Consider the following 24,224-nt stretch of genomic DNA (forward strand, 5'->3'; position numbering starts at 1 on the left):
GGTGTGGGTAATATGAATTAGTCCATGCATTTCTACCAACTTCCGTCACCCGACTGCATTTCTTGTACCATTCGCCATCACAAAAATGTCATGCAGAACAAGGATTTCTGATTACTAAATTTCGACCAGAATGTGGGTTATCGCGTTTTACTCCCGAGCCGCTCATATGTATTCTTATTTCAGAGAATTAATTTTAAAGAGTTCTGGAATGGTATTTGATATCCCTTTTCCTAGAATTAGGCAAAACAAGAATTCCTGTTCTGCCTAAGGGTAAGATTAGATAAAAATTGTGTTACAAAGTGCTAGAGGGTCATTAGGCAGAACAGAAAGGAACACTATGAAGAGAGAAAAAAAGGGCTTTGCTCTTATCTGCTGTCAGTCTGCATTCCATCGGTTTCTTTATCTCCGTGGACAAACCGAAGTTCACGCAAGTGATCTAGCGGGGGGCAGAGAATGAAAGAAACCTACCTGGTTTACTTCCTATCTGCTGTTCTGTGCTGTTGCAAAATGTAGGCCAAAATTCAAACCGCTTTTAAATGCAAGGAGATTAATTTTTAATTAGCGCGCTCTAATATTACCTTAGCAAGAAAAAGTAAAACTGAGCATGCAATATTGATATTAACAAACACTGATCGAATTTTAAACTGTATAAAATAAATAGTTTTCATATTTTGGAAAGAAATATGGTTGTTATTCTATAGTAAAACCCTATCGCATTCCGAATGTTGGACACAGCCTTAAATGAAGGAATAACATATTTTCGAAGTGATTGTACTTGCCATTTGTAGGAATGATATGCCATTTGTTGCCTTTCCTCCTTCCATTGGATTTTTTTCAACTGTCTTGTATCATGTTAGATTTTAGGTACTGCAACTGAGAGCATTTCATTCCGGGCAGAGTTAACAACAATGTTCAATTAACCGCCATTTCGCAACAGCACTTTTAGTTTTGCCAATTCATCCATTTTGTGGCTAAACATGGTCAGGAAACATACCGATGAATGAGTAAAAAATTAATCGAGCTGCACGTATTAGGCATAATTTTGCTCAATTCTGAATTATTACTACTAATTTCTACACCTGTCTTCAGGCCCGCAACCAGCAACAGCGGGTCGGAGGGCCATGGATAAGTTAGGGGGGGGGCAGTAATCAAACATTCTCTTACACATATCTAAATTGAGTTTTTGGTGTTGACGTCTGGAGGGGCCACCAAAAGTTTAGGGGGCAGGCCCCCTCTGGTTGGGATTCTGTTTTTACTGACAGCTAAATTGTTATTCAATCAAAACTTCTTTTAATGAAAGAGCAAACCCAGAATGGGAATTACCATTTCACTATTTTTTCCGCTTGTCTACACAACAATGTATTTTAAGTATATTATTAATTATATTCCCACTTACGGTCCAACATCATATCTGGTTAATTCTCTTTCCAATAGCTCATGTTATCGTGTAGTTAATTTCGAAACAAATGTTTCCAGTGTATTTTTGGTTAAGATTATGTATTTATCGTGATTAGTATCAAGTTGGCCCCACCACTTTTGGACGGAGAACAATAAATAATGCTATTCGTTTGTGCTACGTCAGTGCTGGTTAGTGCCCAAACTTCAGCGTTTGTGCAATCAAAAGAACAAAGTTATGAACAATCTACATTTCGGGGCCAACTTGACGTCAAGTTGGCCCCGCTTTTTTCCCTAATTAAGATAGAATGGATTTTCTAACGTCAAACGTTTGTGCTACGTTAGTGCTGGTTAGTGCTCTCCAAATAACGCCGTTATAACGAAAGTAATTAGCGTCAAGTTGGCCCCGTTTTTTTCCTAATTGAGATAGAATTGATTTTCTAATGGGAAACTTAGTGCTACGTTAGTGATGGTTAGTGCCCAAATTTCGCAGTTAGTGCTGTTCAAATAACGCCGTTAAAACAAAATTAATTAGCGTCAACTTGGCCCCGCCTTTTTTCCCTAATTGAGATTGAATGGATTTTCTAACGTCAAATGTTTGTGCTACGTTAGTCCTTGTCAGTGCCAAAATTTCGCCGTTAGAGCTCTTCAAATAACGCCGTTACAACAAAATTAATTAGCGTCAAGTTGGTCCCGCTTTTTTCCCTAATTCAGATAGAATGGATTTTCTAATACCAAACGTTAGTGCTACGTTAGTGCAGGTCAGTGCCCAAATTTCAGCGTTAGTGATATTCAAATAACGCCGGTATAATGAATTCATTAGCGTCAACTTGGCCCCGCCTTCTTTCCCTAATTGAGATAGAATGGATTTTCTAATGCCAAACGTTAGTGCTACGTTAGTGCAGGTTATTGCCCAAATTTTATCGTTAGTGCTGTTCAATAACGCCGTTATAACGAATTAATTAACGTCAAGTTGGCCCGCCTTTTTCCCTAATTGAGATAGAATCGATTTTCTAATACCAAACGTTAGTGCTACGTTAGTGCTGGATAAGCCCTAATTTCACGGTTATTGCTGTTCAAATAACGCCGTTATAACGGAATTAATTAGCGTCCAGTTGGCCCCGCTTTTTCTCTGTTGAGATATAATGAATTTTCTAATGTCAAACGTTAGTGCTACGTTAGTGCTGGTAATTGACCAAATTGTAACGTTAGTGCTATTCAAATAACGCCAGTATAACGAACTAATTAGCGTCAACTTGGCCCCGCCTTTTTCCCTAATTGAGATAGAGTGGATTTTATAATGCCAAAAGTTAGTGCTACGTTAGTGCTGGTTAGTGGTCTAATTTCACGGTTAGTGCTATTCAAATGACGCCGGTATAACGAAATTATTATCGTTAATTTGGCCCCGCCTTTTTTCTCTAATTGAGATAGAATGGATTTTTAACGCCAAACGCTAGTGCTACGTTAGTGCTTGTTAGTGCTCTAATTTCACGGGTAGTGCTCTTCAAATAACGCCGTTATAACGAAAGAAATTAGCGTCAAGTTGGCCTCGCTTTTTTTCCTAATTGAGATAGAATGGGTTTTCTAATGCCAAACGTTAGTACTACGTTAGTGCAGGTTAGTGTCCAAATTTGAGCGTTAGTGGTATTCAAATAATGCCTGTATAACGAATTGATTAGCGTCAACTTGGCCCCGCTTTTTTCCCTAATTGAGATAGAGTGGATTTTATAATGCCAAACGTTAGTACTACGTTAGTGCTACGTTAGTGCTTGTTAGTGCTTTAATTTCACGGTTAGTGCTTTTCAAATAACGCCGTTATAACGAAAGTAATTAGCGTCAAGTTGGCCTCGCTTTTTTCCTAATTGAGATAGAATGGATTTTCTAATGCCAATCGTTAGTGCTACGTTAGTGCAGATTAGTGCCCAAATTTGAACGTTAGTGCTATTCAAATAACGCCGGTATACCGCGTTAGTTAGCGTCAAGTTGGCTCAACCTTTTCCCGCTAATTGAGATAGAATGGATTTTCTAATGCCAAACGTTAGTGCCCTAGTTTCAAGGTTAGTGCTCTTCAAATAACGCCGTTATAGCGAACGTAATTAGCGTCAAGTTGACCCCGCTTTTCTTCCGTGATTGAGATAGAGTGGATTTTCTAATGCCAAACGTTTGTGCTACGTTAGTGCTAATTAGTGCCCAGATTTCACCGTTAGTGCTATTCAAATAACGCCGTTATAACGAAATTAATTAGCGTCAAGTTGGCCCCGCTATTTTTCACTAATTTTGGTAGAATTTTATATTTAATGCAAATAGTTTGTGCTTGATCGTTGGTGCTTGGTCGTGCCTCAATTTGTCCGTTAGTGGTGTTGAAATTACACGTCTATGAACTCTGCGTCTGCACTTAACGCATTAACGATAAAATTAGTGTCAATCATTATTGCATCGTTTGTGCTACTTAGTGCAGCAACTCTAACGTTAGTGCTTCGTTAGTGTACATGCTACAAGTAAAAGAACTTTAGGGTTTCTAATTGGCGCTGGGCCTCACTTTAAGGACTAACGAAATAATTAGTGTATTCGTTAGTGCATCCTCAGTGCTACTTAGTGCAGCAACTCTAACGTTAGTGCTTCGTTAGTGTACATGCTACAAGAAAAAGAACTTTAGGGTTTCTAATTGGCGCTGGGCCTCACTTTAAGGACTAACGAAATAATTAGTGTATTCGTTAGTGCATCCTCAGTGCTTTTTACTGCACTAACCACTGACGTTAGTGTTTCATTAGTGTAGGTTTTATAGCCAAATCAATGGTCCTCGCTGATCTCTCCACACTATGCGTTAATGAAAAAATCGTGCCATTCGTTTGTGCATCGTTAGTGCTTTTAGGAAACACTAATAGTTTCGTAAATGCTCTACTACTCGTGTAGATATAGCCAATTATATGTCACGAAACTCCCTTAAGAAATGCATGGGGAATTTTTCATTGCGTGAAATTCCCGGCAAATTCAAAAGCACTAATGACTTATTCTAGTGCAATCGTTAGTGCTTCTTAGTGCACCATCCCCTAACGTTTGTTCTTCATCAGTGTCGTTGCAACAAGTGGAAAATCTTTGTGGTCAGCGTGATCTTGATCCCTACTTTAAGCATTAACGAAGAAATCTGTGCTTTTCGTCAGTGCATTGTTAGGCTTCTGGAAAACACTGACTGTTTCTTGAATGCTTCACTATTAGTGTAGATGTAGCAAATTATAAGTTCCAAAACTCCCATATAAAATGCATGGACAATTTTCTAATTGCGTGAAATTCCCGCCAAATTCAAAAGCATTAATGATATCTTTTATTGTACTCGTTAGTGCATCGTTAGTGCTTCTTAGTTAACCAACCAATAACGTTAGTGCTTTTTCAGTGTAGATGCTACAAGTAAATAACCTTTGGGGAGCTAAGTTCAAGCTGCTTCCACTTCAAGCAATAACGAAAAATCAATGCCTTCATTAGTGCATCGTTATTGCTTCTTAGTGCGCCAACCAATGACGTTAGAGTAGTAGTGGCCCCGTTATATTGAGCCGAGTCAGCAAAAATTTTTGTGACGTCATAGGTCAAAGGTCAATGACCTTGGCCCGGGGTCAATGACCTAGGGGTACCTAGGACCACCCCCTCTAAATTTTGGCAGGGGTACCATGGCCCACCCCCTAAATTTTGGCAGGGGTACATAGGACCACCCCCCTTAAATTTTGGAAATTGCCAAATCTAAAAATTTGGTATGGTAGCCTAGGACCATAGTATGTACCTCTATCAGTATTGGGGGTCTATGTCGTTCCCTTTTATGGGTAAAAAATTGCCAAAAAGTCAAATTTCGGGGGTTTTTGACCTAATTTATCCCCTTGGATGAGGTGTTATTACCTTATATAGTTATATGGGCGTATACAGGGGTTCATTACCTTTCATAAGACATGGGTACATTGGTGCACCCCTTTAAATTTTGGGAGGAGTACCTTGGCCCACCCCTTCAATTTTGGAAATTGACCAATTTCAACATTGGGTATTATAGTATAGGACCCTAATATGTATTATGATAAATTTGGGTGGTCTACCTCATTCCCTTCTAGGGGTACAAAATTGCCAAAACTATAAACGTAAGCAATACGTTGTACCACGTGTTTGGTTTTCGACCTTATTTATCTCCTTGGATGAGGTCCTATTACCTTATATGATTATATGGTCATGTATAGGGGTCCATTACCTATCATAAGACATAGGTACATTTGTGCACCCCTTTAAATTTTTGGGAGGGGTACCTTGGCCCACCCCTTTAATTTTGGAAATTGCCCAATTTAAACATTTGGTATTATAGTATAGAACACTAATATAGATCACTATAAATTTGGGTGGTCCACCTCGTTCCCTTTTAGGAGTACAAAATTGCCAAAATTTTAGTACAACCACGTGTTTGGTATTTGGTACATTTTATCCCCCTTTGATGAGGTTCTATTACCTTATATGGTTATATGGTCATGTATAAGACATAGGTACATTGGTGCACCCCGGGAGGGGTACCTTGGCCCACCCCTTAAATTTTGGAAATTGCCCAATTTAAACATTTGGTATTATAGTACAGGACCTCAATATGTATCATGATAAATTTGGATGGTCCACCTCGTTCTCTTTTAGGGGTACAAAATTGCCAAAAATATAAACGTTGTACCACGTATTTGGTTTTTTGGTCCATTTTATCCCCTTGGATGAGATCCTATGATTATAAGGGGTTCATATCCTATCATAAGACATGGGCACCCTTCTTAAATTTTGGCAATGGGGGTCCACTGAAATTGTCCAATTTAAGCATAGTACAGGACCTCAATATGTTTCGGTGGTCCTATTTTCAAATTTTTAAGTACAACAACGTGTTCGGTTACTGACTCAATTTATCCTATTTGATAAGGTATGGACGGTATCTCCTTTCAATTTGGTAGTACCCTTCGGGTGTAGTACGGTCACGTGATCAATGATTTGGTTTTGATGCGCGACGAGGTCCCTGGTCAATGTTCTCTAGGAATTAGGTGGAAACTTTGTCCAGGGTTCTCGTCTTATATCGCACAGTTCTTTAGGAGAATCTGATAACGTTGTATATGGAATGGACAATAAAAACACATAAATAAGTATAAATTGTATTTTATTCATTTTTCTGGTTTCTTCTTTTTCTTTCTTATTGACAATGTTTGTATATTGAGCTGGGTTTCTTCATTAGACCGCCTCCTCCTCTTCTTGATTGTAATGATTTGTTTCCATGTTTTGCAGCATAGCACCCGTTTGCAAAGCTTCGTATTGTGAATTCTGTAAAAAGAACGAGGAAAAAGATGATTAGTATAGAAATAGATGATGATTAAACAATACATTTGCAATGATAAATATGATAAAATTACCTGGAAGGTATATTGCAGCAGTCTACGATCATTAACCGTGGGTACTGTTGTGAACAAGTATTGAATTTCACGCAGAGATTTTCCTTGGGCTTTACAGCACAAATAAAAATAAGCATAATAGCCACATACGGATGAACCAAGACTTTGCATTTGGCTATTATTATATTTATAGTATATACAATGAAGTTTTAAGAATGCAACATGTTGTGGTACATAAGGAGGAAGGCCATAGCTGTCAAAATATTCTCCAACACCGCGATGATCAATATAAATTGCAATCCAATGACTTCCTAGTTTTGTGGATGGATCTGTATTTACAATCATTGCCAGAGGAAGAGAAATCCGTGAGGGCAACTCATCGCTTGCAAATACCCCGGTAAAATGATTTCTGAACAATGGACTACCGTGTAAAGCACTAGCTAATTGTAATGTATTCAACATCGTGAATGGAAATGATACATAACGTATACGTACCTTGTAATTTAAAAGTCCAGGATAATGTTGCGCTGGTGGTCGATCTCTAGGAGTGAGGAAAACTCTCCATACACAATACAGTTTGCAGGTGCTGCTAATTTCTCTTGGAAATGAACTTCCAATCGGATGGCTCCATGTCGTTGTAAATTCCAATAGTGACAATCTCCAGCAGAAGAATCGGGAGTTAGGTCAAATACAAACAGTGTATATCCATTCTTGTAGTCGGCTCTTGAAATTGTATTTCCAGTATTGGTAAAATGTATGCCAGAGCCTGAGAACAATGTGTGGTACGATGAAATGTAGAGATTTTCTTCAAAGTTGGGTTGCAATGGTTTTGAAGGTACAGCTTTTCCATCCACGTACAGTGTAAAGAAATTAATGTTTAGATGTTGAAATTCAAATGGATTGGTGGTAATAGTTCCACTGGATGCTTCATTCGATGTAAATCCTACAATAATACGATTTGGCAATGTTCCCATAAACAGGTTATCAATAGTTTTGGATTGTATATCCTTCGGGATGGTAAATGATTTCATTTGAACCCTTGTCAGAGGATACTTTGCCGGTGTAGATTGTAAAATTTTATTGTGTGCCAATTTAACACTAGGGCTGATGCTGACTTTTTTCACCTGCAACGATGCATCTAGAATATTGATTTTTGCACTGACACCACTTTCACCGGCCATGAGACAAAAGTTTGGCTTTGCAGGAATAAGTTTCACACGTAATTCCACTCCATGAATTAAAAATTTATCTTGATTAAAAATGTCACAATGAAGATGTCCAATCATATCGAATTTCATACTTTGTTTTGTCAGTTCATAGCGTTGTTGAAATCCTTTGTTCTCACTTGTGGTTGCGTTCATATGACCAGCCGTATCTTGAAACCACATTGCTGTTTGTAAATGTGTATTTTTAGCTCCATCACTATAATTGAGCAGTTTTTCCATGTACGAACGATATGGATGATTATGTGACGGAAATGAAATCAGTTTATTGTTCAAGTAGATTTGTACTTCACTAAACATAGCATTTAGAAAATCATTGACAGGTGCAATTGCTTTATCCGTATTGGTGAAGGAGGAACCATCTGGTTTCACAATTTGTGCTTGGATGTATAATAAGGTTTGTGGTAAATCAATATATTCATCACTGCTACCACTCACTACAAATTCTATTGGTGAATTTTCAGCTATTGAACTAATTGGTTTGTAACCAATAATACGATTGTCCAGAACACTGGTTTGTGTGGGTAATGTTGAAAAAATGTCCAATTCACTTTTTACACATTCACAGGATTGATGATGTAAGAAAGCCATCGTTGAATTAATCAAAAATATCTGGTGACGATGCCAATGATCTCTTCTTCTTCTTATGTGATAATTTACGTCTCTTCGTAGGATTGATGGTGTTGTTGATCGTTTTAAGGTCAACCTCAAACTGAGAGCAGTCATCCCATTTTCGTTTATGATATCCACTTCCCAGCATAGTTTTCAACTTGTTTTTAGCTTTTTCTTGTAAATTTGATTTTGCCTCTTGCATACGTTGATGAAACGATTCATCCAGCGGTTGATTCGAGATCACAACATCATTAATCATATTGGCACCTGATTTCAATAATTCTTTTCCCACAGTTTTAGCGCCTTGCTTCACAAGTGGTAACACTGAACGAAATAAGCCACCAAGGAAACTTCCAATGCCATGTCCTGCTTGATAGGGACTTCCCACATAGACGTTGCCGATACCGGACAACGCTTGTTTTTGGTAGTATTGCAAATACGGATCAGTCATGACGACGACGACGGAAATGTAGTTTTGTACACACCGTTCCAAAGGTGAATGGCATACGATGACCTGTGCTATCCCTTATATCGATTTGTATTTGCTCAAAATTCATTTTTTCCACCGGAACATAATGTGCAGGATTAAAGATTTGTACTGCATGACTTCCAAAAGTATGATTCACAGGATCCATGTTGACAATTCGTAGCAAAGGTACCATTGTATCTCCAACAATGACAGATTCAATAATGTCACAGTAGACGTACATTTGTGATGGTAAGCCTAATCGTACATCCGGTGTATATTGTCCCTTTTCCATATCTTTTAAATCACTTTTCGGGTCAAATCCAAGCATTAAACTAACACTTGGTGACAATTGTACAGAAGTATGGATTTCCTTTTTGGGATGTCTTATGAGGCATATATTATTAGTTGCGTCATGAGATATAAATAAATTGGTTTCTTTATGATGTATATTAATTGCATGAATAAGATCCCGTATATTGTTATAATAGCGTACAGGGATCGTTACAACCTTCCACGGTTCTTGATCATTACTACTTGATGATTTGTAATATATTTTATTGTTTTTACTGTTAATGTTCAGCAAAGAATGTGGATAATGAATCTCTACAATTGCCACATCCCATTTCTGGCGAAACTCTACACGTCGTTGTAATTTCGTAATATATGAAGTCAATGTATTTTCTGGAAAATAATCCATGGAACTATTACTGGGAAGTGTAACGTAAAAATCTTGATCAGCTTCCATTCTTCTTCTTCTTCTTCAATGAAGTTGCAGGGATCCACGAATTGAATGAGGAAGGATATCCTTTCCACTGGACGAGATACTCCTTTCTGCGACCTTTTGTTCTTGTACGTAATATTTTATCGATGAGGAACGTCGAAGGGAGCGGTACTGGTTGTAATTCTTCTCTGTAGAAAACACCATCGATAAGTTGATGATTTAAATCCTCTAGTCGATACACTGGTGGGTTTCTTGGTACAATGGCTTTTACTCTGAATATTTCCCAAGTCCAGTTCTCGAGGTAACCCTTGTCAAAGATACGTTTTGTTTTACTTATACGAACAGTATCACCAACAGACAAATCCGTATCTTGTTTTGAACGTTGTAGCTTTTTGTCGTATAAGTTATGCCACACCTCCAGTAAATTGTCCTGAGAAACGTTTGCAGGTGCCATTTTAATACTGGAATGCAGACTTTCATTGTATGCTTTTACAAGTAAAGGCAATACTTTGATGTAATTGTATGTTTGATATTTGGTAAAGTATTTCCACATACGATGTTTCAATGTCTGATTAAATCTTTCTGCGATGCTGGCTTTAATATCTGGATCCTTTGTTGTAACATGTTGCACGTTGTGTTTCCTGAGAAACTTTTGTACTGTCTTGTTGGTAAATTCAGTTCCTTGATCACTACGTAGTACAATTGGTTTCCTCTCCTGGAAAATCATTTCAAATGCATTCACTATATCCTCGGCACTTTTTGATTTTAGTGGTACAGCCCACCCGTACCGACTAAACACATCAATCACTGTAAGAATATAGCGGTAATTGTCATTATAGTTTTGAAGTGATTGTAAATCATTTAAATCAAATTCCCATTGATCATCAATATTGTTGACAAGATAAAAATCTCTACGGAAACGACGACGTACAGGACGATGTAACGTGTAGGTAGGTTGTTTGTTTAACCAAAGTTTTATTTTGGCTAGAGGTATAGATTTTCCTGTGGCTTGCCATAATTTCTTTGCAGTAGAAAACGATGCAGGATGTGCTGGATTGTAATAAATGGATTTCAACTTTTTGTTCATGGTTTGTACGTTGACCATTGTGGAATGATACGTTTTCTTTTTGGTCGGACTTCTAAAACATCATCATCATCTTCTTCTTCTTCTTCTCCGGAAGAAAATAATTCAGGTGCCGGTTTTGGTGGTGCAGATCCTTCAGATGCTGATGTACTATTATGCTTGACAATATAGTTTAATCTCCGTGGATTACCAATCAATTCTTGAGGTGTGTTTGACGATGCAAGGTAGTTGCAAAACAATTCCCAGCCTTGAGGATTAGAATGTTTCCTCGGTCGAGTCACATCGCACATTAAATCTACAATATTGGATCCATGTAGTTTATTATCGTTGATGTACACTGTTCCTTTATGATCCCACGTAATTGCGTCATCTTGTTTTAAACGACGGAATAGTAGTTCGGCTTTCTTACGATACATTTGTGGTATTGCGGCTAAAATTTCTTGTTTCGTGCTATCGTCAACATTCGGGACGTCACCATTAGGTTTCATTGATGTAATTGTAAGTGGTATTGGTTCTTCTTGTTTACGTATCACATAAAGATATTTCTGTAATATTCTATTGTACTGATTCCATTTTTCTTCATCACTTGGATACGATGTATTCAATATGGATTGCATTTCACGATCGAGATTAGATTCTCGATTTTCACTCACACGGGATGATGATGCATGCATTCGTTGAAGCATTTCTGGTGGCACTAAAACCATCTTCTTGCTATGTTCCATGAAGTTTATTGTTTAAACAAAATACTGGATAACACACTTCCTACAATAGGTGCAAGTAATGCAGGTAAGAATCCTCCTTGTTGTACGGCTAAATGTTTCTTCTTTTTATCCAATGATTTTGTATTGTCTACGAGATAGCGGAGCGTGTTCTTGTAACGCTTTAATCTTGACTTCTGCGCACTTGTCAGTGGAACATTGCCTTTTAAGACATTATAACAACATTCACAAATACTATGAATTAATGAAGCGTCTGCATTGGCAATAATAGCTTTACGCAATCTTGGTTTAGCTTTGTGCAGAGCACGTAGCAGATCAGCGTGTTTCACTGTAGGAGACATCGTGACAGACTAAGTCATTCTTTTCACATGCACAATAATTTAAACATGTTTTGTTGGTACGTAAACATAATGATGCAAATCGTCGGGAAAAATATTTGTACGAAATCGCATTTCATCGGGTGTATCTTGTTTAAGATCCATCAGTAAATAGCCATGTGGATTTCTTGTTGCGTCTGCATAACTTTCTTGTAGAAACAGTGGATGCTCAGGCATGATTTGATAACTCATATGCTTGATTTGTGACTTGTCACGTGGATTTTTAAACAACACCAAATACGAACAATTTAAACTCATATTTCTATTTGCTTTACTTTGATGAAATACATTTTGTGTTATAAAAATCACACTAATATTTCGATGATGTGATCCTTTTGTGAACATATCAACAATATCACTATTCACTTCTCGCATATGGTCATCAATAATAATCAAATGTGGTCCATCTTGAGGCTGAAAATCTTTCATTCGTGGAAGTCCTTCGTGAAATTCTACTGGAACTGGCATTGTTGCATACACGTCTTGCCATTCTGCATAATACCAGTATATCTTACGAAATTTTGCATTGATCATGGTTGGGAGATGTGACAGTAATCGCTTCACAAAATACGTTTTTCCACACCCACTAGGCCCTGCGAGAATACAGGTAAATGGATGTTTCCACTGTGTATCCATGATGAACACTAACACCTTGTTTCAAAAATGATGCGTATTTAAAGCGAGTACAACAATTCTTGCACTCACTGGTGTGAAAAGGAAAAATCCGTTCATGTGTTTATCGAATAGTTGAAAACCGTTTATTTGTTAATCGAATAGTTGAAAACCGTTTATTTGTTAATCGAATAGTTAAAAACCGGATAAAGTTTAACGGTTAACCGTGAAAGCTGATCACTGTTTGATTTAAATTCTATTTGAAAATTTTTCGTTTCAAATTTGTTTTGAAATTTTTGTTTCCAAAATTTTGTTGAAAATTTTTTGTTTCAAATTTTTTTCAAATTTTTGTTTGAAATTTTTTTGTTTGTAAATTTATTCTTTCAAAATTTTTTGTTTGAAAATGTTTCGTTTCAATTTTTTTTTGTTGAAAATTTTTGTTTTGAAATTTTTGTTTTCAAAATTTTGTTTGAAATTTTTTTCGTTTGAAAATTTTTAATTTTTTTGTTTAAATTTTTTTTGTTCGAAATTTTTTTGAAATTTTTCGTTTCCAATTTTTTTTGTTTAAAATTTTTTTGTTTCAAACTAAAAAACTTTTTGTTTGAAATTTAAGTTTAAAAAATGTTCGAATTTTTTGTTTAAAATTTTTTGTTTGAACATTTTTGTTTCGAAATTTTTTCGTTTCAATTTTTGTTTTCATTTTTTTTTTTAGTTTGAAAAGTTGAAAAAAAAGTTTTAAATGCCAGGAATCTTTCCTAGAGAACATTGACCAGGGACCTCGTCGCGCATCAAAACCAAATCATTGATCACGTGACCGTACTACACCCGAAGGGTACTACCAAATTGAAAGGAGATACCGTCCATACCTTATCAAATAGGATAAATTGAGTCAGTAACCGAACACGTTGTTGTACTTAAAAATTTGAAAATAGGACCACCGAAACATATTGAGGTCCTGTACTATGCTTAAATTGGACAATTTCAGTGGACCCCCATTGCCAAAATTTAAGAAGGGTGCCCATGTCTTATGATAGGATATGAACCCCTTGTAATCATAGGATCTCATCCAAGGGGATAAAATGGACCAAAAAACCAAATACGTGGTACAACGTTTATATTTTTGGCAATTTTGTACCCCTAAAAGAGAACGAGGTGGACCATCCAAATTTATCATGATACATATTGAGGTCCTGTACTATAATACCAAATGTTTAAATTGGGCAATTTCCAAAATTTAAGGGGTGGGCCAAGGTACCCCTCCCGGGGTGCACCAATGTACCTATGTCTTATACATGACCATATAACCATATAAGGTAATAGAACCTCATCAAAGGGGGATAAAATGTACCAAATACCAAACACGTGGTTGTACTAAAATTTTGGCAATTTTGTACCCCTAAAAGGGAACGAGGTGGACCACCCAAATTTATAGTGATCTATATTAGTGTTCTATACTATAATACCAAATGTTTAAATTGGGCAATTTCCAAAATTAAAGGGGTGGGCCAAGGTACCCCTCCCAAAAATTTAAAGGGGTGCACAAATGTACCTATGTCTTATGATAGGTAATGGACCCCTATACATGACCATATAATCATATAAGGTAATAGGACCTCATCCAAGGAGATAAATTAGGTCGAAAACCAAACACGTGGTACAACGTATTGCTTACGTTTATAGTTTTGGCAATTTTGTACCCCTAGAAGGGAATGAGGTAGACCACCCAAATTTATCATAATACATATTAGGGTCCTATACTATAATACCCAATGTTGAAATTGGTCAATTTCCAAAATTGAAGGGGTGGGCCAAGGTACTCCTCCCAAAATTTAAAGGGGTGCACCAATGTACCCATGTCTTATGAAAGGTAATGAACCCCTGTATACGCCCATATAACTATATAAGGTAATAACACCTCATCCAAGGGGATAAATTAGGTCAAAAACCCCCGAAATTTGACTTTTTGGCAATTTTTTACCCATAAAAGGGAACGACATAGACCCCCAATACTGATAGAGGTACATACTATGGTCCTAGGCTACCATACCAAATTTTTAGATTTGGCAATTTCCAAAATTTAAGGGGGGTGGTCCTATGTACCCCTGCCAAAATTTAGGGGGTGGGCCATGGTACCCCTGCCAAAATTTAGAGGGGGTGGTCCTAGGTACCCCTAGGTCATTGACCCCGGGCCAAGGTCATTGACCTTTGACCTATGACGTCACAAAAATTTTTGCTGACTCGGCTCAATATAACGGGGCCACTACTACTGTTAGTGCTTCATTAGTGTATTCTCTGGAACCAAATCAATGATAGGGAGTAATTACCCTATAAGCCCCACTTTAAGCACTAGCGGAAAAATAGTGGAATTTCTTAGTGCATCGTTAGTGCTTCCAAAAACGCTAATAGTTTCGTTAGTTCTTCGTTTTGGTTGTAGATATAGCCATTTATGTGTCACGAAACTCCCAAAAGAAAAACGTTAATTTTTTTACTACTCAAATTCTCGCCAAGTTCAAAAGCAGTAATGATCTCTTCTAGTGCATTCGTTAGTGCATCGTTAGTGGTTGCTAGTGCACCAAGTCCGAACATTAGAGTCTCTCATTGTGAATGTTTTTGTGGGGAAGAGCTAGCGTGTAGTTAGCATCCCCTAAGTTTTATTTTATAGCGTCCATACTTTGAAGCACTAATGTTGGGGGTTCTGCAATAAGACCTATTAACGAAGTAGTAACCATTGCAATACACGTCGTCATTAGTGCTTTTAAATTTGGTCTTAATTTTACAAAATGAAAAATGCTACGTCCGTAAAGTTAGCCCCGCACGGTTCTCAAATGCTACTATTTTTTTACATGTTTACAGCTTATTTAGTTTACATTAGTGCACTAAACACTTACCTTAGTACCATAGTACTTTAAAAGTTATTAATGAATAACTAGGGCAGTTCTAAATTTAGATTTTTCAACTTTCGCACAATTTTATAGTAATTGTGCCACAAAAGTGGAACTAACACCAGCGGTTAGTGCATTGTTAGAGCTCTATGACACAATAAGCCCTAAAGTTAGTGCTAGTATAATTTAGGAGTTATAAGTGCATAACTCACTCAGGACTAAATTTAAATTTATCGAATTTTACAATAATTGTCTCGCAAAGGTAAAATAAACGTCGAATTTTTGTACATCGTTAGTACTCCAAAAAAGTTCTAACGGTAGTGATGTTTAATCTGTAAAGTTAGTGCTATCATAGTTTGGGAGTTACTGATGAATAACTCGTGCGGGGCTTACTTTGGATCTTTCAGTTTTTGTAGAATTTTACATTTATTGTCAGATAGAAACAAGATCAACAACATTAGTCAGTGTATTGTTGGACCTCCATTAAACAGTAAGCACTAACGTTAGTGTTGTCATAATTTAGGAGTTATTATTGAATTACATGGATGGTACAGTATTGAAACTTACTGAATTTTACACTAATTTCCCCATAAAGATAGGACAAACTCTAAAGATTAGTGCATTGTTAGTGCTACATAAAACTCAAAACACTAACGTTAGTGCTATCATAGTTTAGGAGTTACCAATGAATAACAGAATTTAAAATTATCGAATTTTACTCTAATTGCTTCACAAAGGTAGGACAAAAACTGAAGGTTAGTGTATCCTTAGCAGTCAAAAAAGAAAAACAAAAAAAACTAGATACTAACGTTGTACTATCTCATTTTAGTGGTTGTTAATGAAGAACTCAAGCGAGGCTATTCATTTTACACTAATTTAGATTCACATTAGATTTTTCACTTACATAATTTTACACAAATTGTCCCACAAAAGTGGGACTAATACCAGGGGTTAGTGCATTTCTAGAGCTCTATAAAACACGAAGCACTGTCGTTGTAATTTCATGAATACTTCAGGCAGGACTGAATTTAAATTTATCGAATTTTACTCTAATTGTTCCACAAAGGTGGATAACCACCAAAGCTTAGTGCACTGTTGGTGCTCCATAATACACTAATCACTAACGTCAGTGCCATCACAGTTTAGGAGTTATTAATAAATAACTCGGCAAGGATAAAATCAGGTTTTTCAACTTTTACACAATTAGTGTAAAATTCAATACATTTAAATTCGTTCGAGTTATTCACTAATAACTCTTAAACTATAATATCGTTATCGTCAGTGCTTACTATGTTTAGAGTACTAACAAAACACTAATATTTAGCGATTACACTACCTTTTGATTGACAATTATTGTAAAATTCGATAAATTTAAATTTAGCCTCGCGCGAGTTATTTATTAACAACTTCTAAATTGAGGTATAACTAACGTTAGTGCTTAGTTTATGGAGCACTAACCTCTGGTTTTTTCTCATTTCTGTCTGACAATTAGTGTAAAATTGTATAAAAATTGAAAGATTTAAAGTTAGCCCCGCCCGAGTTGTTCATTAATAACTTGTAAACTACGATAGCAGTAACGGTAATGTTTAGTATCTTTTGGAGCACTAACGATGCACTAACCTTTGACGTTTACTGCACCTGTATGGGACGATTATTGTAAAATTCGATAAAACTAAATTAGTCCCGAGCGAGTTATTCACTTATAATTCCTAAACTAGGAGCACTAACGTTAGTGCTTGATCTTTCGGCAGGCAATAACGATGCACTAACTTTTGATGTTTATCCCACCTTTGTAGGACAATTATTGTAGAGTTCAATAAATTTCAATTTAGTCCCACAAGATGTATTCACTAATAACTCTTAAACTCACATAGCACTAATGTTAGTGTTTAGTGAACGAAGCATTAACCACGTTAAATGTTTTGGTAGTAATTGAGATGCGTGCGAATCTAAATTTAGACAAGTTGCATTTTCCAGTTTTCAAAATTCCCGCCAAATTTAAAAGCACTAATAAACATATATAGTGTAATGGTAACTATTACATTAGAAGGTTTTATTGCAGAACTCCTAATATTAGTGCTCCAATTGTATGGATGCTAAAAGGTGAAAGTTGGGGGAAGCTAACTACACGCTAGGACTAGCCTCTCCGCACAAAAGCATTTACGACAAGAACCACTAGTGTTCGGAATTGGTGCACTAGCAAACACAAACGATTACACTAGAAGAGATCATTACTACTTTTGAATTTGGTGATAATTTGACTCAATGAAAAATTCCCGATGTATTTTTTATGGGAGGTTCATTATATAATTTGCCATTCTACACTAGCTACTAGTGAAGCACTAACAAAACTATTAATGTTTTCTAGAAGCACGACCGATGTACTGGGTTTCATCGTTAGTGCTTTCTCGGGAAACTAACATGTATTTAGACCTCCTAAATTTTTTCCTTCTGGCATTCAAACTATTGAACCATTAATGTTGGGAGTTAATGCTCGAAGAAGCACTAACGAAGCATTAACAATTTTACTAGAAGAAATTATTAGTGCATTTGAATTTGGTGGAAGTTTGAGACAATAAAAAATTGCCCATGTATTTTTTATGGGAGCTTCGAGACATAAAATTGGCCATATCTACAGTAATAGCGCAGCACTAATGAAACTATTAGAGTTTTCTAGAAATACTAAAATGCACTATCGATTTCACTAGGTTTCATCGTTAGTGCTTTCTTAAGCGCTAACGTTTTTCGCTTCTAGCGTCCAACCTATTGAAGCATTAATGTTGGGAGTTGGTGCTCTAAGAAGCACTAACGAAACAATAACAGTTGCACTAAAAGAGATCATCAGTGCTTTTGAATTTGACCAAAATTTGAGCCAATGAAAAAGTCCCAATGTATTTCTTATGGGAGTTTCGTGACATGCAATTGGCCATATCTACTGTAATCGTGAAGTACTAGCGAAACTATTAGTGTTTCCTAGAAGCACCAACGATGCAATACCGAATGGCGCTATTTTTTCGTTAGTGTTTGAAGTGGCGACCAGAGTGTAATTACCTACATGTTTTGGCTTTAGAGCCTCCACTAATGAAGCACTAACGTTAGGAGTTTGTGCACTAAAAAACAGGAACAATCCACTAACGAATGGCACTACCTTTTTGTTAGTGCTAGATGTGGGGCAGAAGGTTTTGGCCCCACTAATCCCTACTATTGTTTTGGTTCTAGAGCTTACACTCATAAGCACTTACGTTAGTGTTTGGTGCATTAATAAGCACTAACGATGCACTACAAACGGCAGTATTTTTTCGTTTGTGCTTGAAGTGGGGGCAGTGTCAACTTGATCCCAAAAGGGTTTTTACTTGTAGCATCTACATACACCAATGAGCACTAACGTTAGGGGTTGCTGTACAAAGAAGCATTAACGATGCACTGACGATTACACAAAAGATCATTAGCGCTCTTGAATTTGGCGGGAATTTGTTGCAATCAGAAATTATCCATAACTACACTAATAATGCAGTACTAAAGAAACTATCAGAGATTTCAAGAAATAGTAACGATGCACTAACGAATGACAATAATTTATTCGTTAGTGTTTAAATGGGAGGCTAAGTTCACACTGGCCCTCCAAATATGTTTTACTTGTAGCACTTACACTAATGAACAACTAACGTTAGGTGTTGATGTACCAAAACGCACCAATGATGTACTAATGATCGCACTAGAACAGAGCACTAGTGCTCTCGAATTTGGAGGGAATTTGACGCAATCAGAAACTACCCATGTATTTCTTATGGAAGTTTCGTGACATGTAATTAGCCATAACCTCACTAATAGTGGGCACTAACGAAAATAGTACAGTTTTCTAGAAGCATTAACGATGCACTAACGAATGTTACTAATTTCTTCGTTAGTTCCTAAAATGGGGGAGAAGTTCACGCTAGCCCTCCAGAGGTGCTTTACTTGTACAACCTACACTAATGAAGAACTAACATTGGGGGCTCGTACACTAAGAAGCACTAACGATTGCACTAGAATAGGTCATAAGTGCTTTTGAATTTACCGGGAGTTTGACGCAATGAAAAATTACTCATGTATTTATTTAGGGAAGTTTCCTGAAATGTGATTCCCATAACTACACTAATATCGAAACATTAACGAAACGATTAGCATTTTCTACACGCACTAACGATGCATTAACGAATGACTAATTATTTAGCTAGTGCTTGAAGTGGAGGTAAGCGTGAAGTTGGAGCCATGAAAGTTTTCATTTACTTGTAGCATGTGCACTAATGAAGAAAAGGCGGGGCCAACTTGACGCTAATTAATTCGTTGCAACAGCGTTATTTGAACAGCACTAACGATGAAATTTGGGCACTAACCAGCACTAACGTTTGACATAAAAAAATCCATTCTATCTTAATTAGGGAAAAAGGCGGAGACAACTTGAAGCTAATCAATTCGTTATAACGGCGTTATTTGAACAGCACTAACGGTGAAATTTGGGCACTAACCAGCACTAAAGTAGCACTAACATTTGACATAAGAAAATCCATTCTATCTCAATTAGGGAAAAAAGAGGGGGCCAACTTGACGCTAATTAATTCGTTATAACGGCGTTATTTGATCAGCACTAACGGTGAAATTTGGGCACTAACCAGCATTAAAGTAGCACTAACATTTGACATAAGAAAATCCATTCTATCTCAATTAGGGAAAAAAGGCGGGGCCAACTTGACGCTAATTAATTCGTTATAACGGCGTTATTGAACAGCACTAACGATAAATTTTGGGCACTGACCAGCACTAACGTTTGTAGTTAGAATATCCATTCTATCTCAATAAGGGAAAAAAGGCGGGGCCAACTTGACGCTAATTAATTCGTTATATCGGCGTTATTTGAACAGCACTAACGGTGAAATTTCGGCACTAACCAGCACTAAGGGTGAAATTTCGCCACTAACCAGCACTAACGTTTGTAGTTAGAATATCCATTCTATCTCAATTAGAAAAAAGCCGGGTCAACTTGACGATAATTAATACGTTATAACGGCGTTATTTGAACAATATTAACGGTGAAATTTGGGCACTAACCAGCACTAAGGCAGCACTAACGTTTGGCGTTAGAAAATCCTTTCTATCTCAATTAGGGGGAAAAATCGGTGCCAACTTGACACTAACGTTGAAATTTGGGCACTAACCAGCACTAACGTAGCACTAACGCATGACGTTAGAAAATCCATTCTATCTCAATTAGGGAAAAAGGCGGGGCCAACTTGACGTCAAGTTGGCCCCGAAATGTAAATTGTTCATAACTTTGTTCTTTTGATTGCACAAACGCTAAAATTTGGGCACTAACCAGCACTAACGTAGCACAAACGAATAGCATTATTTATTGTTCTCCGTCCAAAAGTGGTGGGGCCAACTTGATACTAATTTTATCGTGTTGGGATAAATCCATATATAGAAAACATTATAGCCAGAAGTGGGAACGGAGGCCAAAACACAGGAGATGTTAAATAGTTTGGACACTAAGGTGAGTAAGGTGTATTGCAAATGTTTGAAGTTTAAATTAAGTGTTAAAGTATTGTATTTAAGAATATTGGGAATTATATTATAATATGTTTTAGGCTGCAAAATCATAGAATATTCTGTCTACCTTATTGTCATTCTTTGTAGCTATATACTAGTATATATTACCCGATTCCCTGGGTTGAAATAAATAATTTTGTTGCACACTGATAGTGGCCATTTTTGATCATCTCTCTTTCCCCCCCTCCCCCAAGTGGCAGGGCTGATTTTCGATTTAAACCGGATCGGAAATGTTGCTGTTAATCTGAATGAATCTGAAAACTATGGATTAGACAGTAATGTTGGTCATTTTAAATCATTATTATATATATAGCTCCCCCTTCCCCACCTCCGTGCTGCGCACATGACATCAGAATTGTCACTGTTAATCTCAGCTACTCCTAAAAGTATGGATTCAACACTTATATCGGGTGGCGCGGTGGCTCAGTGGTAGAGCATTCACCTCCGGTGCTTGGGGTCCCTGGTTCGATCCCAGCTCGCGCCGTGTGAACTTTGTGGTGAACAAACATCGTGCTCGTGGGTTTTCTCGGGGTTCTCCCGTTTCCTCCTACTTTCTTCATTTCACTAATTTCTCATTATCACCGTCTCCTTTAGCCTAACCGGCATAATAGTGGGACGTTAAACTTAAAGATTTCATTTCATTTTTTTTCAACACTAATATCGGTCCTTTTGATCATTTTGAAATTTCTCTCCCCTCCCCCTGCTCTACGTTGCATCGTCAAAGTGAATAGCCTAAAGTAAGTCCTGCCCCCAAAACTCATTCATGTTGAAAATTTTATTGAGATCGGTCGGATAGTTCAACAGTTCTCAAGTTAGAAAAAATAGTCACTTTCAGTCTTATATACATTGACTAGCCTTTGGTTAGCTGGGGGCTTCGCCCTCACACCCCCGAGTCTACTCGGCCTACGGCCTTGCATTTCTTATCTATCGACCTTTGCATCAACTGTGAATTTCGTGGACTTGCTCTTCGTATTTCCTGAATCTGCCCGTCCGGGAACTTCGACCCCACACACTTTCTTAGCTCGGCCTACGGCATGGGAATTTCTTTATCCCCCCTTAGATCCCTAAACAAATTTAAAATATTCGCTTTTGGAAATTTTCCTGTCGGTTATTCCTAGAAGGCTACCATCATGCCAGATTTCATCATTCTAATCCTGCCGGAAGTGCCTAAACATTTTGGGGTGTAGAAGACCCCATAGAAATAACATCCCATAAAAATAACATGGGAAAGATTTTTCATTTCCTTATAAAACCACTCTATGTTTGAAAATTTTTATTTCTGATGATTCACTTAGGTAACGATAACAAAAACATAGAAGTAAACCGAAATTCAAATTTTTATTCCAATCCTAAGTACCTAAAACTTAAGATTATAGGTCCAAAAAAGGCCCATTTAAGTAACATGAGGAAATTCTTCATCCTCTCTTTAGACCCCCTAAATATTAAAAATATTTACTTTTGGCAATTTTCCTGTGGGTTTGTCCAGAAAGGCTACAAGCATGCGAAATGTCGTCATTGTAACCCTACAAGGAGTGCTCAATAATTTAGGGTGTAAAAGGTGTTCCATATAAATAACATGGGAAAGATTTTTCAGTTCCCTATAAAATCACTTTAAAGTTGGATCTTTTTATTTTTACAGTTTACTTGGTAGTGCTAACGAAAGCGTACAAGCATACTGAATTTCAAGTTTTTATTCCAATTCTAAGTATCTAAAACATGAGATTATAGGTCCAAAAAAGGCCAATTTAAATAGCATAGGGAATTTTTTCATCCCCGCTTTAGACCCCCTAAATTAAAAATATTCACTTTTGGCAACTTTTCTGTGGGTTAGTTCCGGAAAGCCACAATCATGTCAAATTTAATCATTGTAGCCCTACAGGGAGTGCTCAATAATATGTCAGCTCATGTAGTGTTAGATATAGTTACGATTCTTATATATGTCCTCCTCCTTGTCCTCCCCTACGTTGCTCCGTCAAATTTAAATAACAGAAACAATCCCATGCCTGACCCTCATCTATGTTGAAAATTTGATCAAGATCGGTCGAGTGGGTCAGTAGTTATTAAGTTGTATTTATTTTTATATACCCACTCCTCCTCTCTTCAGTTCTATCATCAAAGTGAATAGCGTAAAACCAGCCCAGCCTCGAACCTCATCCATGTTAAAAATTTGATCAAAATAGGTCGGGCGGTTCAGTAGATTTAGAATAATAAACATAGCGATTTTCGTTATATATATATTTTACAAATTTGTCCATTTTCGCTAAATTCTGGGCGTCGTTGAGCCATTTTCTGAAAGTACTTGCTGACAGCACTGATGACGTCACCGACGCTCAGCGACGCAGGAAATAAGGCAGCATAAACAGGTTTATTCATAGTTGACTCTTCACAGCATCGGCACGTGTTTTGTGACAGTCAATTTTAGATTTGTATTTGGTAAAAAGATTGCATCCAGGAGAGAAAAAGAATAGACACAGGTATGTTAATGTAGCTACATAGATCATGATATATTGATATAATATGTATTATCTTTATTGAATATGAATAATAACAACATGCATTGTCTGTCACTATTCCGAAACTCGTGCGAATGGGAATCCTTGTACCGTCTTTTTGAAACGGGAACTTGTAATATCTACTGCTCAAATGGTAACGCGTATTGTTTTCGTTTCTTCGGAATTTAGCTTGCCTTTTTATTACTAATGTGCATACTATGAGGCGTGGATTTGTAAATTAGTGTGTTATAAGAAGCTTAGTTTTGCATGTCTTAGCACATACGTAACATAATGTCTCAGACACTTTGCTGTGAAACAACAACGATCATCCATAAGCCATTTTATGAGCCCAAAACTAAGCTTTTTAAACGAAAGTCAGGTTTGATATCATGACAGATAAAATTAAATATTTGTTTTGAAAACTTCAATAATATATGATACATTATCGTTTCGCTTGTTGATTTTTTTTTTTTTTTTTTTTTTTTTTTGCGAAACATTAAATTAAATATAAACCTTAACGTTCCGTCGTAATCGTTCTGGGCTTATAAGAGTATATGAAGGGTACGGGGAAAAAACAAGGAATGTCCATGTATGTGCTTTTTCGGGTCCTTTGTCCTATCTGTTGGTGACTCTTGGCACTATTTGACTATCTACGCCATGCATGC

This window comes from Thermobia domestica, chromosome 17 (assembly GCF_964235325.1).
Source record: "Thermobia domestica chromosome 17, izTheDome1.hap1.1, whole genome shotgun sequence".
NCBI lineage: Eukaryota > Metazoa > Arthropoda > Insecta > Zygentoma > Lepismatidae > Thermobia > Thermobia domestica.